Genomic DNA, 15,507 nt, shown 5'->3' on the forward strand with positions numbered 1-15,507 from the left:
AACTACATCAACTTAATTTAAAAACTACACTATTTTGGATTGGTGATGCTCTAACTAGAGAATGCATTCTCACGCCCCCCACGTCATTATATTAACCACCTAATTAAAGTAAATTTACATGCCCTGCCACTTTCCGCGTTCGTGAATCACGGAGCAGAGAACATTATAGTACCACTGCAGTTAATTCATATTTTTTATAAATTAATTAATGGTACGATGGTATGATACTACACGAGTGTTTGAGTTAAAGATGCTCTAACTAGGGAATGCATTCTCACGCCCCCTCATCTTTATATTAACTACCTAGCTTAAAGTAACCACTGCAGTTAATTCATAATTTTTATAAATAAATAAATAAATTAATTAATTAATGATATGATGGTATGATACTAATTAGATATTTTTCAGACGAACGGCTATTTTTTGGGTGAAGCTTCCTAGAGAAGAAGAGAAGCTATAAATAGATGAGTCGAGGATCAGAAATCGAGCGCTTTTCTATTTGAATTTCTCCCCTCTTTTCTCTCTTCTCAGATCTAGGTTTCTCACATTCGAAGATGGCGATCTGAGTTCCAGCCTCTGATTCGAGTTCGAGAATGTCGTAGGACGCTAAGAATCTCATCGGCGATACTTGTGGTTTGATCTCACTCTTCTCTCTCTCTCTCTCTCTCTCGATCTCTCTAATTTGACGATCGTTCTTTTTCTTGTGCATCTGATCGATGAGATCGCAAGTGTGTAAGGTCTGGAATCGATTTCGTGCATTTTAACCGATTTTTGCAGTTTTTTTTTGTTGATTTTTTTGATTTCGTTGTGGTTTTTGTCTCAATTTTCTTTCTGCTTTTAGACTTAGGTTTTTGTTTCTGTTCGATGAGCGTGATTGGAGTCTCGAGCCTTTGGTTCGAGTTCGAGAGTTACGATCCAATTAGGCGATCGTCTACTTTCTTGAACCGATTTTCTGCGTTTTTTCACAAAATTTTGCACATTTCTTAATTTTTTTCGAATTTTGGATTTCATTGTGGTTTTGTCTTAATTTTTCTTTCTGTTTTTAGACATAGGTTTTTTTCCCTTTGTGTTCGATGTCGTAATTGGAATCTCGAGCCTTTAGTTCGAGTTCGAGAGTTTCTCTGATTGTTAAGATCGCCAATGTGGATTTGGTTGCGCTCTTGAAATTTCTGGAATCGAATTTGTTCAGTTTTTGTTCTTTTTTTTTGCTGATTTCATTGATTTCTAGATTTCGCTGTGTTTCTCCCGTCTTTGACGACCTAGGTTTTTCTCTCTTCGCTTTTCCTTTTCGCGGAATCAAATAGCGTCACTGGAGATTCTAGCCTTGGATCCAAGCTCGAGAATTCGTGCAAGGCCAAGAGGCTTATCGCTGGTCCTAATGGTTCGATCTAACGCCTCTCTTTATTTGATTGTCGACTCGACTTTTGGATCATTGAGTTTCCTGTTAATCTGATTGATAAGTTCACAATTCTGGATCCTGTCAGGTTGTTCGAATTTCTAGAACCAGTTTTGTGCAGTGTTCGTTCCAATTTTTGCAGTTATTTTGATTGCTGGATCTGGCCGTGGTTTTGAGTTTGCACGTTGTTCATAGCGTAGCCCTTTGAATTTTCACTTTTTCTTTCAGACCTGGGGTTTTTTTCTCTTCGATATTTTCTCGGAATTTGAGTTTGGGTTCTTGAACTAGAGTCTGAGAATCTCTCTCTTTTCTCTCCCTCTCTATATATATTTGATAGTCAATTTTTGGCTGATGTTATGTAGTTCTCTTCACGGTGGTTTAATTCTTGTTCATCTGATTGATGAACGGATTTATGATATTTATTTTGTGCAATGTTATTCCCAATTTTTGCAGAATTTTTTGATTTCTGGATTTGGTTATGGTTTTGAGTTTGCTTTCTGTTCAATATCTAATCTCTTCCAGTTTTCTTTCTTTCTTATTTTCTCACACCTAGGATTTAATTTTTCTTTTATGTTAATTTATAATGGTGATTGGAGTTTCGAGCCTAGGATTCAACGTTCTGCATTTTCCCTTCAAGTTGAACTATTATTTTTGGTAATTAATTACATTCTATCATTTAATTTATTGTTCATCTGATTGATAGGGTTGCAAATGTCGATTCTGTTGCATTGTTGAATTTTTTTCAGAATCATTTGTGGACTGTTAATCCCCAATTTTTGCAGAATCCTTTGCTTTCATTTCGGAAAAATAAGGCATCCAGCAAACATTCTATTTGTTAAGTGGCACAGCCTGTGCCATCCCAGGCTGAAGAGCCAAGGATGGATTTTCTCCTGAAGAGATCTTTCTGAAGGACGACAAGTAAGTGCAATTCATAGCCATTAGCCACTGTTAATACAAACTTTTCTCTGCTGCTCTATCTGCAGCAAAAGATACTGTTGTTGTTATGTCTTTGTTAATAATTCTTCCTGTAGCTCATTTTACGGAAAATAATAAGCTGACTAATCAATGAATAACACTTTTCTTATTACTAAGCCCTCTTGTTTTGAACCTTTTCTCATTTAGCTTATTGATTAGTTATGTTTGATAGATAGTAAGCCAGTAGCTTATTTACTAATGTCGTCTTTTCTGGATGAAAGATACAATCCACATCTAATGTTTAATTAATAATTGTCACAGTTAATTGCATGTCCTTTGTATTAAGCAAAGGGATGAAGTATGTTCTATATGATCACATGGTTTAGCATAAGAAATAGAAAACAATAGAATTCACACGGATAATTCTATGTGCAGTTAATATANCTCTTTCATGTTATTGATAATCGATTGGATTATTATAGCTACTTGTGACTAGATAATGATAAATATATTTTAGCTGCATCGCAAAAGGAATCCCGGGGTCTACACGCATTATTTATTTCTCTTACAATTTCTGTTGGCCATAATTCTTCGTACCATTGTGAGGTTTGATACAGACCATAAAATTTTGTAGGTTTCATTTTAATAAAGATAACACAGGTTGTGTATTAGTAAATAGCATCTTCATATAGTTCCTTTTCGACTAAGAAGACTGGATCCATTATCTGTAGTACACATTACTGTTTTTTCTCAATTCACATTAATAATAGAAGAGACATGATTTTTCTCTTTCCTTATTCATAATGTTCCCTTTTAGCTGGCGTTGTTAAACACCACTATCCACATTATACTGAGAAATCATCGATTTGTTTCGGAAACTAGCTCACCCTTGCTTTGCTTCTCAAATTGCTCCAGGTCGATTTGAGATTTACACTGAAGACAGAACAATAGCCTAGTCAAATATACCGTTTTCCCTGGAGTTGAAGGTGAACACATCACTAATTTTGTAATTTATTGTCAATTCACTAAATATGAGTTCGATTTTTCTTCATTGCATCTTTTAGCATTACAACAACGTTGTCTGTGTTGTAGAGGCTTTACATCTAATAGTAGACTTGACTCTTTTTACTTGTGTCAGTACTTGAAGCTATTGAATTATCACTCCTTGCACTAAAAGAATGTTTCTTTTACTTGTGTCAGTACTTGAAGCTATTGAATTATCACTCCTTGCACTAAAAGAATGTTTCTGGTCATTATCTGCAGATGCAGGTGTTTCTTGTCCTCTTGGTGCTTAATGGTCATGATCTTAAACTATTATCAGTTAAAGTTGATGGTGAAGAAGTTAAGGTAGCTCTTACTTATTACTTGTTTACTTCTTGATTTATATGTATTATTATTATTTTTTACTGTGATAGACTTTCCTGCTTCATGTGATTCAGGTTAATAATATGTCTGTGCCAGTTGCTTACAGTTGTTAAAATATGTTGCGAGGGATTGGAACAAAAAGTTTCTAAATATACTTAGTCTTTAGGCATCCTGTGAGAAAACAGGAATTTTATACACTCACATGCGTCTCAGCATGACCGTTTTTCTTTTGTCTGGCCGACATAACTTGTTTGCTACCTGAACAATTACTTGTGGGGTATATGGATTCAGGCAGTGGACAGGGGAGCCAAAAGAACTATATATAGCAAACACTTTCTTTTTAGATAAATGTTAGTATTTAACTACATTCTGGAGAAAAGACAGATGAAAATCACCATGCAGCATATGTAAGATATACTGGTAAGTGGTAGGCAGTTCTGCTTATGGAATTATACGTTTAGTGCTAGACTGCTAGTAAAAAGGATTAACTCATTAGATTGTTTAAGATATGCTTTATATATTCTGAGTTAATCTGACCTCCATTTGGGGAAACTGCAAAAAGAGGGAAGTCGTGACTTTGCCTGTGTATAGTGGAAATGCACGGAAAGCAATAGAACTTAATTCTCTTGTGGTTTATCAGGAATTATGGAAACTATTTTCGGTTTTCAAAGTTTATTTTTAAGAAAAAACAAACTGGAAACTATGACTTTTGTCCCTAGCAACATACTTTGTCCAATAGTAATAAACGTACTGCAAATTTCTATTTTTCATATTCTAGTTCGTCATAGTTTGACTTTTTCATTTTTTACAGAACTATAAATTGTCATTATGAGGCATGCAAGCCTATCATTTTCTGAAATTATTGTAAATTTGTTCACCATTCTTCCTCTTATCAAACGCAGACACGAGTCTTTTCTTGTTCTCTCCTCTAGTTTCTTGGTTCTTTTTGGGTTTCCACACACCAAGCATAGCTTCATGTGCTCCATCAAATATTGAGTTGGGTATAATGGGAAATTTCTATTAAGGTGATATTAGATAACTTTGTTCTGAGTTTCTATGTAAATGCATAGATTATACATGTTAAGAAACTTAAAAGCAGATTTTTGATGATCAGAACGGATAACTTGAGACAGGTTGCATCATCGTTAAGAATATCTGAAGAGCACTGAATGTTTAGGGTGTATTTAGCTAAAAATATCTTGATTATTTAGCTTCTTGTATTGCTTGAAGATCCGGTAACTTAATTGGTTTCCTTTTCATTGTTATTATTGTTTTGGACGATGAATACTTGTTTTTACTTTTTATCTGTTTAGTAATATTGTAGCTATTGCACTTTAAGAGTTTCTTGAAAACTTGCAGCATAATGTTTTATGCCCAAAAGTGCTCTTCTCAAAATAATTAAGCAATTTTGCCGATTTATATGTAATTAGTAAATGCATACCAATTATATAGAGGTTCTACTTTATATCCTTACATACGCGCTCTAAATTTGCAGTGCTTGGTATTGTAATTAAGCATTTATATACTGCCTAAAAGTTCATTGGTGTCACTACATTTTTTAATCTTCTACAGTCTCTCAATTCCTGCATAAATTTTAAGGCTTATGATTTATCGGAGTTATTAAATTGAAGGCTTTGAGCTTTGAAACTTTAATATTATGTATGTATGTATTTATGTACGTATGTTTGTGTGCATGCGCGTGTGTGCATGCATATTGCATATGTATTTATAAATAAATTGAATATACATGCATGCATATTCTTATTTAGATATCTTTGATGAGTGACTATTGTGTCAAGAACATATGTATTCTTATTTAGATATCTTTGATAAGTGAATATTGTGTCAAGAGCAATTGTTTTCTACCTGCATGCAGCCTTGGTGATTTGTTTTTCTGATAATCTCATCATTACTTTGTATCCATCGTTACTTCTCCTGACCTGTAGTAGATGGATTCCTACAGGTGAAGACTGTTTATTAGTTTTGTAATTGTTAGCTTTGGCTTAATGGTTCACGAAAACCGTTTTGAAACTGGAATGCATATTAAGCTTGTTTTGCTAGCTGATTAATTTGACATAGTGTACAGAGTTTTGGCATTACTATCTTAGACATAACCATTTCAAAACTTCACTTTAACAGGTTTTTGAGTTTTTTTATTCTATTAATTCTTATTGTTTTAAAAACATACTTTTGCTTACTTTTCTTAGTAAACTAATGGATTGGAAAGAACGAAGAATAATTTGGATTGAAGTTGAAAAGGTCCATGGAAGCCCAACAATGTCGACAAGCCAAAGAACATTAGGCAAAAGAGATCCTCTCCCATAGACATGTCTCGGACCATTAATGTAATTGCGCAAAATTAATGCAAAACAATGAGTGACAAATATTTATTGTTTATGAAATGTGTTTAAACTTTAAGCTTTTGGGGTATTTAATTAGAACCCGTGATCTTGGTTTTTAATAGACTTTTTAAGATGTGAAAGAAAGAAGACATTGAGTTGATAAAAATTTGAGGATTGAAGTGAATTTGGAATCAAGGTAGAGATGATTCTGATTGAATGGCTTTATTGTAAGCAATGAGTTGAATGACCCATTAAAAAAGAGGGATAAGGTGTGATTAGAGGTGGAAGGAAGTGATCGAGAGAGGAATTAAGTAAAATTTTACTTTGTTTAGGTTAGGGCTTATTTTATTTGGTTCAGTTCAGGTTTTGATTTAGAGTTGACTATATCAATACATAGATAACTATTACATACATACATAGATAACTATTACATACATACATAGATAACTATTACATATAGTACCATGGACGTATATGCATCCATAAATTCATACATGCATCCATCGTCCATAATACAGGCATCCATCGTCCATAATACAGGCATTCATTCATCCATTCATGCATACATACAAGCAAGCATACATCCATCCATTCATGCATAAATCTATGCATCCATCCATCCGTTCATCTATGCATTCAGCAATCTATCAATGCATTTATCCATGCATGCATGCATGCATCCATCCATTGAGACATCCATCCATCCATGCATCAATGCATCCATCCACCATACATCAATGCATCCATCCATTGAGACATCCATCTACCCATACATCCATCTACGCATCCGTCTTCCATACAAACATGCGTCCAATTTATGCATGTATTTATCCATACATACATACATCCCTACATTTATACATGCATGCATGTACACATGGATGAATACATGCATGGATATATATATACCATCCATTAAGACATCCATCCATCCATGCATCAATGCATCCATCCACCATGCGTCAATGCATCCATCCACCATGCGTCAATGCATCCATCCATTTAGACATCCATCTACCCATACATCCATCTATGCATCTTACATACAAATGTCTTATATACAAACATGCATCCAATTTATGCATGCATTCATCCATACATACATCCCTACATTTATACATGCATGCATCCATCCATGCAAGCATGTATATATACATCCATGCATGTATTCATCCAAGTGTACATCCCTGCATCCGTGCATGCGTACATTTTTGCGTCCATCCATCTATTCATTCATCTACACATTCATCCATACATCTATCCATACATCCATACATGCAGATATCTATGCGTCCATCCTTTAACCATACATCTATACATACATCCATACATCTAAGCTACATCCATGCATGCATACATACATCTACGCTAACATACATACATGCATACATACATACATACATGCATACATACATACATACATACATCATATATACATGCATCCTTGCATGAACGAATCCATCTACCCGTACATATCTATGAATACATCATCCTTACATCTATATGGTAGAAATCTTTGAAAAAATTTAATTAGCAAAATCAACCATAAACTTATTTAATTAGCAAAATCGACCATTTTTTAGCCACGTCAGAATGTGGTTGAAAATTGGTTAGTTTTTCAAAACAATAAAGTTCAAAAATAACTCAAGACTAGCACTCTCGTGCTTCGTGCAAAAATTGAATGTGTGAGTTAATTACGTAGTTTTGGGTAAGAACTAATATATTGGATTCTAAAAGACTATATGTGGGGTCCAAGTCAATGGTGAGAGATTTGTTACACAAGTTTTATAGATAAGCGTGTTTGATGGTCCCACTAGGGAGATTGGTATGAGTGAGCCCCATGAGAGAGAGAGGTGAAAGTACATATGAATTAGTTACGTAGGCTTGATTCTCAATGCCAATAAAATAGTTAGAATTTGTGTTCAATTAATTACATGGTACTAGCAGTGATTTAAAAAGCGGTTTGGGGCGCGCGCCTCGGGCGCCGGGCGCTGCGGCGCAGCGGTGTAGCGCCCCGCATGAGGTGCGGGGCGCTCCGCTTCGCTCAGGCGCGCGCCTCTGAGTGCTCCACAGCACCGCCTGAAAGGGGTCGAGGCGTGCACATCATTTTGAAGGGGGTCTGGTTGTTTTAATTGTGGGCTATCGGGTAAAGAACCCGACTCAGAACCCGACTCAATCTAAAAACCCAAAGTCCCAGCTTGTTATTCGATCTCACCTTTCGATTGTCACAGCTGCAAACATTTAGGGCTTCTTCCGTTCTCTCTTTTGCGTCTTTCAGCGAACGGAGGTCGACGAGCAGCCGGAGGTCGACGAGAACGCGGTGAGCAAAATTTTTCCATTTTTTTCTTTCTCTGCAGCTATGCTCGTTTTTATTTTCTTTATTTTCTTTTCTTTTGGTTCGTGTTGAGTGATCTGTCTTCGTGAGTTCGTGACTTCGTGATTGTTTCTTTTCTTTTCCTTCGTTTTTTTCTTGCAAATATACATGCATCTTTGTATTCATCCACCTACCCATACATACATACATAATACATACATGCATGCATTCATGCATCCATCCATACATATCCATCCATCCATTCATACATACATCCATGCACGCATTCGTCATACGTAATGCATCCATGCATGCATCCATCCATCCATACATATTTACATACATCCATCCACACATACATACCCTTAATCAATTAATCCAAATATCCATCCGTAAATACAAAAATACATGCATCCATGCATCCGTCCATCCATCCGTGCATAGAAGAAAGCACATGCAATTAACGCATTCACGCATGCATTCATACATATACACATATATACATCCATGTGTCCATATATGCATACGCACATACAAATAAACATACATCCATAAATAAATTCATGCATGCATACATCTATGTATCCATACATCTATGTATCCATACATCTATATATGCACACACATACATACATCCATACGCATATTTATTGCATATATACATCCATGTATTCTCATATCTATGTATTTATACATACATACATATGTACAATAGCAGATCTAGATATTGTTCATTGTTGTCACATGACACCAGATGGTTGCAGGTGTTGATGAATTTTCCTTAATGGATGTAACCCATACCCTTTTGAAGACTTAATCAGCTCCACATCCTTGAGAGGCTCTTATCAGCTATCACAATGGTCTTGAGCTGCTTCCACACTCGTCTGAGAGCAAAATCATCGAGCATCCGAATTGGCTTATGAGCCATTCCTTCGTCGCTCCATCAACATATAAGACTGAAAGGGAATGTGGCCAAACAGCAAATGACCTTTGAGATAAGCTTCCAATGTCCTTGACAAGATTGATGGCAACATGACATATTTTTCTAAAGTCGACCATCCTAATTTGTCCATAGATATACCCTGAGTAGGAGCCACGTCGAGAATGCATGTCCCTTCCTCAATCACTAAGCAACATGAAGACACACAACCTCACACATCACTTCCCTTTCATATATGGGAGCATATCTACCCACAAGAACCAATCCACATTTAGATTGAACAATATGAAAAATTTAAAACGATACACTGGAAGAGATAGTCTAACCATTTATAAAAGTCCATGACTAGGTCCACAAGCGGTGGGGGATCACAGACAAGTCCACAAAGGAAGGTAAATGATGCATCCAATATTTTAAAGAGCCTCCGACTAGGCTGCCTAGATGTACACCTAGTCCTAGGCGGTACCTTGGCTATCTACCTAGCACGTAGACAGTAGCTGGGCTGTCTACCTATATTTTGGGAGAGCTTAGGTGAACGCGATCTGCCTACATGGATGACACCCTTTGGGCATTGATCATGAATTTCTCCATTGCAGCATCCATGTCCTCTAACCTCCTCCAAACTCAACCTATGAACACCTCCTCTACCTCCACTGACCTCGAACAAAACATCCTCCACCACCCCTTAAGAAATTTGCTTACATGTTAGTGCAACGTCTAAGCTTTCTATAACATTAACATTTACTATCAATAATTATAATAAAAACTAATAAAATAAAATAGGATAACGCCTAGGCCCCTACTAGGCTTTTGCCTAGGCCCTTCCTTGTCTTTCGCCTAAGCCCCCTAGATTCTAGGCGTCGGGTTCAACGCCTAGTCCATCATAGAATAATGCCATGTAATCTGTGTTCGTGGTGTAGGTTTTGATAGTCTCTTTCTCATCTCGATCATTGTGCACATGTTTCATTGAAGCATATGTTATCCCTCTTTTCGAAGAGCTTGTTTTCCATATCGTCTCTCAATGATAACTTACTCAGATCTCAATATTAATGACCTACTCCTCGAATGTGTTGGATCACTTGCATCCTTTCAACAGGTTTTTCCGCATAATCTACCGTAAACAATCTAGATTTTGATTTAGAGTTTAACATACTAATACAATAGAATTATTAGATTTTTCAAGTAAGAGCAGTATTTTGTATTTTTTACTTTTTATTTTCTTTACATGACATCTAGATTATTGCCCTCCTTAAATTTTGTTGCCTCTTCCAACGATAATCTACTGATTTGAGTGTCGTAAGGATTTTTTGACCAAGCCCTAACTGTGGACTCATAATGTTTCTTTATGTAGATTTGGTGTATAATTTCTTTCTCATCCTCCCTTTTGGCGCAGATTCTTTAGAGATTATGGTGCCTGTATCGGCTCTCAAAGATGAATTTTTTAAATCTCATTATCCAAGACACTCCTGGAATTTTGTAGTGTAGGACCACTCAGATCCTTGCAACTGGTTCTCCCACATAATCAACCAGATACAATGCAGGTTTTGATTTAGAGTTTACCACACTAATGCCATAGATTATTGCTAATTTTTTTAGATAAGAACACTTTTTTTTTTGTTTTTATACCTACATTTTGGAGCACAAGTTTTACTTATTAGACCAAATCTTTCTTGTTACGCCAATATTTGGTTGAGGATGGGTTAGACTAATTTGTGGGGAATTGCATTGACACAAGAGGCCCGGTACTATTTTAAACATGAACTCAAACGTATTCAACCATAGACCATATAACTATCTATGTTTCAGTATATAACTAAACCTTTATCTCTTGCAATGTGCACCCAGTTGTAACTTAATGATTGAGAGAGTCATAACATCCATATCCAGTTTTTTGAGCCTATTGTTTTAGTTATAATAGACCTATGGTTCAGGTATTAAATATGCACACCAGCCCTTCTCATGTTCTTTATACTCTTTGTGCATTGAACTTTTTTGTTCTCTCAATGAACTATATATCTGGTTTGCATGTTCTATAAAGAATTTGTCATATTCATGTCTAGAAAGGAAGAAAGTATCAATTTCAATGTGAATCCCCTTTTGATGGAAGACAAAAAATCATAGATCCCACTTACCTGATCCGAGTTGAGAGCCTTGTTGAATTTTGCTAAACTAAGAAATTGCTCAACTAAGCCTTGTTAATGCGATATTTTAAGATTTCAGGCCAGATACCTTAAAGCCACATGTTTCGTAAATAAACCCAACAAGAGGTTTCTCTGGCATATCCTATTTACCATATTGGTTGAATCTAAATTCCTTGGAAGTACGTTGAACGGCGCCATATATTTTTATCAGTTTATCACGTGAGTTGTTGGTTTGGAATTTTAAATTTTCCTACGTCATTTAGTTACTCAATTAGAAGTTCAAAATGTTAAGATAACTTTTTATTTCTACTTTTGAGATAATAATGTTTATCAGTGTTGATGGCTATTATATATACACAGGCTTGCTGGGCACATTCAGGTTAGCATATTCTTTTTATCTACCATTTTTAGAATTTACTATATTGTCTCCATGGACTTTCGTCTTCATTATCAATGTAATTCTTTAAAGCTTTATTTTGTCAACTATATTTGTAAGGAAATAAAAGTAAAATAGACTTGTACTTTTTACAATATCTTTTTCAATCTTCTCTGGACATGTTCTGATGACTTTATTTTTCTAAAATATTCTGCATAAACCTTCATCAAATAGTTAATGCTTTATATAATATTTAAATTATAGTTTGTGATTTATTGATAGATATTTGTTAGTCAACCCATTTATCCATCAAGCAATTTAGATTAAGCTAAAATTAAAATGAAATTGTCTATTCTTAGTAATGTTAAATATTTCTTTTTTACGTCTACATATGGACACTAATTAGATGATTGATTTGACATAGTGTACAGAGTTTTGGCATTGCTATCTTAGACATAACCATTTCAAAACTTCACTTTAACAGGTTTTTGAGTTTTTTTTATTCTATTAATTCTTATTGTTTTAAAAACATACTTTTGCTTACTTTTCTTAGGAAACTAATGGATTGGAAAGAACGAATAATAATTTGGATTGAAGTTAAAAAGGTCCATGGAAGCCCAACATTGTCGGCAAGCCAAAGAACATTAGTTAAAAGAGATCATCGCCCATAGACATGTCTCAGACCATTAATGCAATTGCGCAAAATTAATGCAAAACAATGAGTGACAAATATTTATTGTTTATGAAATGTGTTTAAACTTTAAGCTTTTGGGGTATTTAATTAGAACCCGTGATCTTGGTTTTTAATAGACTTTTTAAGATGTGAAAGAAAGAAGACATTGAGTTGATAAAAATTTGACGATTGAAGTGAATTTGGAATCAAGGTAGAGATGATTCTGATTGAATGGCTTTATTGTAAGCAATGAGTTGAATGACCCATTAAAAAAGAGGGATAAGGTGTGATTAGAGGTGGAAGGAAGTGATCGAGAGAGGAATTAAGTAAAATTTTACTTTGTTTAGGTTAGGGCTTATTTTATTTGGTTCAGTTCAGGTTTTGATTTAGAGTTGACTATATCAATACATAGATAACTATTACATACATACATAGATAACTATTACATATACCATGGACGTATATGCATCCATACACTCATACATGCATCCATGCATGCATCCTTTCTTCCATCCATCTATTCACAGATACATCCATCCTTCCAACCATACACTATAACTGCATACATACATCTATGCATGAATCCATCATCCATCCTTCCAGGCATCCATACATACATCCATGCATACATCTATCCATGCATACAAGCATGCTTTCTCATCCATGCATCCATCTTTACATACATACATGAATGTATGCATCCATTCGATTCATGTTGACTTGCATCCATCGTCCATAATACAGGCATCCATTCATCCATTCATGCATACATACAAGCAAGCGTACATCCATCCATTCATGCATAAATCTATGCATCCATCCATCCGTTCATCTATGCATTCATCAATCTATCAATGCATTTATCCATCCATGCATGCATGCATCCATCCATTGAGACATCCATCCATCCATGCATCAATGCATCCATCCACCATACATCAATGCATCCATCCATTGAGACATCCATCTACCCATACATCCATCTACGCATCCGTCTTCCATACAAACATGCGTCCAATTTATGCATGTATTTATCCATACATACATCCCTACATTTATACATGCATGCATGTACACATGGATGAATACAAGCATGGATATATATATATACCATCCATTGAGACATCCATCCATCCATGCATCAATGCATCCATCCACCATGCGTCAATGCATCCATCCCCCATACATCAATACATCCATCCATTTAGACATCCATCTACCCATACATCCATCTATGCATCCGTCTTACATACAAACGTCTTATATACAAACATGCATCCAATTTATGCATGCATTCATCCATACATACATCCCTACATTTATACATGCATGCATCCATCCATGCATACATGCAAGCATGTATATATACATCCATGCATGTATTCATCCATGTGTACATCCCTGCATCCGTGCATGCGTACATTTTTGCGTCCATCCATCTATTCATTCATCTACACATTCATCCATACATCTATCCATACATCCATACATGCAGATATCTATGCGTCCATCCTTTAACCATACATCTATACATACATCCATACATCTATGCTACATCCATGCATGTATTCATCCATGTGTACATCCCTGCATCCGTGCATGCGTACATTTTTGCGTCCATCCATCTATTCATTCATCTACACATTCATCCATACATCTATCCATACATCCATACATGCAGATATCTATGCGTCCATCCTTTAACCATACATCTATACATACATCCATACATCTATGCTACATCCATGCATGTATTCATCCATGTGTACATCCCTGCATCCGTGCATGCGTACATTTTTGCGTCCATCCATCTATTCATTCATCTACACATTCATCCATACATCTATCCATACATCCATACATGCAGATATCTATGCGTCCATCCTTTAACCATACATCTATACATACATCCATACATCTATGCTACATCCATGCATGTATTCATCCATGTGTACATCCCTGCATCCGTGCATGCGTACATTTTTGCGTCCATCCATCTATTCATTCATCTACACATTCATCCATACATCTATCCATACATCCATACATGCAGATATCTATGCGTCCATCCTTTAACCATACATCTATACATACATCCATACATCTATGCTACATCCATGCATGCATACATACATTTACGCTAACATACATACATGCATACATACATACATACATACATCATATATACATGCATCCTTGCATGAACGAATCCATCTACCCGTACATATCTATGAATACATCATCCTTACATCTATATGGTAGAAATCTTTGAAAAAAAGGTGCGGAGCGCTCCGCTTCGCTCAGGCGCGCGCCTCCGAGTGCCCCGCAGCACCGCCTGAAAGGGGTCGAGGCGTGCACATTATTTTGAAGGGGGTCTGGTTGTTTTAATTGTGGGCTATCGGGTAAAGAACCCGACTCAGAACCCGACTCAATCTAAAAACCCAAAGTCCCAGCTTGTTATTCGATCTCACCTTTCGATTGTCACAGCTGCAAACATTTAGGGCTTCTTCCGTTCTCTCTTTTGCGACGACAAGCTTCTTTCAGCGAACGGAGGTCGACGAGCAGCCGGAGGTCGACGAGAACGCGGTGAGCAAAATTTTTCCATTTTTTTCTTTCTCTGCAGAGCTATGCTCGTTTTTATTTTCTTTATTTTCTTTTCTTTTGGTTCGTGTTGAGTGATCTGTCTTCGTGAGTTCGTGACTTCGTGATTGTTTCTTTTCTTTTCCTTCGTTTTTTTTCTTGCATATATACATGCATCTTTGTATTCATCCACCTACCCATACATAAATACATAATACATACATGCATGCATTCATGCATCCATCCATACATATCCATCCATCTATTCATACATACATCCATGCACGCATTCGTCATACGTAATGCATCCATGCATGCATCCATCCATCCATACATATTTACATACATCCATCCACACATACATACCCTTAATCAATCAATCAATCCAAATATCCATCCGTAAATACAAAAATAAATGCATCCATGCATCCGTCCATCCATCCGTGCATACAAGAAAGCACATGC

At 36.0% G+C, this 15,507-nt stretch overlaps 1 long non-coding RNA gene across 1 annotated transcript; it reads left to right on the forward strand.

Annotated features, from left to right (window-relative positions):
* Nucleotides 416–6,015, forward strand: LOC109850858. Its single transcript, XR_002249574.1, has 5 exons — nucleotides 416–633; nucleotides 2,179–2,314; nucleotides 3,227–3,297; nucleotides 3,575–3,658; nucleotides 5,884–6,015. It is a non-coding gene; the product is annotated as an uncharacterized LOC109850858 (long non-coding RNA).

This window comes from Asparagus officinalis, chromosome 7, assembly GCF_001876935.1.
Source record: "Asparagus officinalis chromosome 7, Aspof.V1, whole genome shotgun sequence".
Lineage (NCBI taxonomy): Eukaryota > Viridiplantae > Streptophyta > Magnoliopsida > Asparagales > Asparagaceae > Asparagus > Asparagus officinalis.